The sequence below is a fragment of the Hevea brasiliensis genome, chromosome 2 (assembly GCF_030052815.1).
Source record: "Hevea brasiliensis isolate MT/VB/25A 57/8 chromosome 2, ASM3005281v1, whole genome shotgun sequence".
NCBI classification, from domain to species: Eukaryota; Viridiplantae; Streptophyta; class Magnoliopsida; order Malpighiales; family Euphorbiaceae; genus Hevea; species Hevea brasiliensis.
In genome coordinates this window covers 50,808,465-50,811,270 of record NC_079494.1, presented here as the reverse complement: position 1 = coordinate 50,811,270, position 2,806 = coordinate 50,808,465, and positions in this window count along the sequence as shown.

The following is a 2,806-nucleotide window of genomic DNA, read 5'->3' as shown; positions in this document are numbered from 1 at the left end:
TGTCAAAAGTCCCATTTTTTTTCTTTTCTTTCTATTCATTTTCAATTAAATTTTTAGCAATATTTATTCACATTTTGTGTCATGATAATTATTTACTTAATTGGACAAGTCCGCCAAAAATCATCTCAGAAGATGAAATGACCAAAATGCCATCCATTTGGCTTAACAGACCAAAATTGTCTGTACCGATTGAAAAAATTTTCTAACCATTTTCTTGGCATTCTAATGCCATAGGAACCTCAATGACCCTTCTCTGGAGTCCCAAAAATTATTTCATGAATTTTCCCTCAGGTCCAGGGCTCCTAGTTGCGAGAACCGCAACATCCCATTAGGTTTCCCATCGCTAGGGCACCGGCTCATTTAACTTAGTTGTATTTTATTTCTAAAATTTTTTCCTAAATTTTTCTTATTAATATTTGAGTTAATTATGGTTCCTCACTTTAGTTTAAATATTTTTCCGGATGTTCTAGCTGTCCGGACCGACAATGGTCATCGAAATAGTAGAATGTACGAAGTTGCTACAAGGAGGGTGTTACAACTCTTCCCCTCTAATTTAAATTTTGTCCTCGAAATTTACCTGATGTAAACAGTTGAGGGAACTATTGCCTCATCGTCTCTTCACTTTTCCAAGTTGCCTCCTCAGTGTTGTGGTGCCTCCAAAGCACTTTCACCAGTAGAATCTGCTTATTCCTCAACTCTTTCACTTCCCGAGCTAGGATCCGTATGGGTTCTTCTTCATATGTCAAATCTTGATGTACTTGAATTTCTTCCATGGAGATGACATGTGAAGGATCTGAGCGGTATCTTCTTAGCATAGACACGTGGAACACATTGCGGATCTTATCCAGCTCTAGTGGTAAAGCTAGCCTATAGGCCACTGGACCCACACGTTCAATGACCTCATATTGGCCAATGAACCTAGGGCTTAACTTACCTTTTCTTCCAAACCTCAGTACTTTCTTCCACGGTGACAGCTTGAGGAACACTTTGTCACTAATCGCATATTCTATTTCTTTTCTCTTCAGGTCGGCATAAGATTTTTGTCTGTCTGAGGCAACATTTTGATTGGCTTTGATTAGTTTTACCTTCTCCTCAGTCTGTTTCACTAGGTCTGGCCCTACCAATTTATCTTCGCTCAATTCAGTCCAGCACACTGGAGTTCTACATTTCCTCCCATACAGTGCTTCATACGAGGCCCTTTGGATGCTAGATTGGTAGCTATTGTTGTATGCAAATTCTGCTAGTGGGAGGTATCTATCCCAACTTCCCTCAGATTCATTGACACAACTCCTCAGCATATCCTGAAGGACTTGACATATATTTCATGTTATTATTATCATTTCAGTTCAATATTTGTGTTAGTTCAATTGGTTTCAATTGCTTACCTGGATTACTCTTTCTAATTGTTCATTCGTCTGAGGATGGAAAGCTGCGCTGAAGTGGAGTTGTGTACCCAAGGATTCATGCAACTTCTTCCAAAATCTCGATGTAAACCTTGGGTCTCGATCATATATGATAGAAAGTGGAATTCCATGCAGTCTAACTATCTCACTTATATACAATTCTGCTAACTTCTCTAGTGAGTAGTCAGTCCTAACTAGCAAAAAGTGTGCTGACTTCGTCAACCTATCTACTATCACCCATACTGCATCATGCTTCTTCTGGGTGAGAGGTAGACCACTTACAAAATCCATGGTGACTCGATCCCATTTCCATTCAAGTATGCGTATAGGCTGTAGCAAACCTGATGGAACTTGATGCTCTGCCTTGACTTGCTGACATGTCAAGCATTTAGTCACATAGTCAGCTATGTCCTTCTTCATACTAGGCCACCAATACTAAAGCTTTAGATCATGATACATTTTTGTACTTCCTGGGTGCATAGCATAAACACTGGTGTGTGCCTCTTTTAGAATAGTGGCCTTCAATTCCCCATCATGTGGTACACATATTCTTCCTTTGTAGTACAGACACCCATCTGCTTTCACCTCATAGTCAGTTGCTTTCCCTTTTAGGATTTTATTCATAATAGCCTTTACCTTCTCATCTACCTTCTGCCCATCTAAAATCTGCTGTAACAGGTTTGGCCTCGCTTGTAACTCAGCCAAAATAGCTCCATCTCGAGCCAAAGATAGACCGGTATTCAATGATCTCAAAGCTGTGATGGATTTTCTGCTCAAAGCATTTGCAACTACATTTGCCTTCCCAGGATGGTAGTCAATTACACAATCATAGTCCTTCAGGAACTCAATCCATCACCTCTGTCTAAGGTTAAGCTCCTTCTGGGTTGGCAAGTATTTTAGGCTTTTGTGGTCTGTGTAAATGTAGCACTTTTCACCATACAAATAGTGCCTCCATATCTTCAATGCGAAGATAATTGCTGCAAGTTCTAGATCATGGGTAGGGTAATTCTGTTAAAGTGGCCTCAGCTGCCTAGAAGCATAAGCGACCACCTTCACCTCTTGCATCAATACACACCCTAACTCATTAGGAGAGGCATCACTGTAGACCACAAAGTCCTTTCCCGACACTGGCTGTGTCAACACTGGTGCCTCAGTCAACGTAGCCTTCAACTTCTCAAAATTGGTCTGACACTTATCATTCCAATCAAATCTGACATTCTTGTGTAATAACTTGGTCATTGGAGCAGCTATTAAGGAAAATCCCTTCACAAATCTTCTGTAATACCCAGCTAGCCCCAAGAAGCTTCTGACCTCAGTTGTATTTCTGGGAGGCTTCCATTCCATCACTACTTCTATTTTCTTGGGATCCACTCTAATCCCATCAGCTGATACTATGTGTCCAA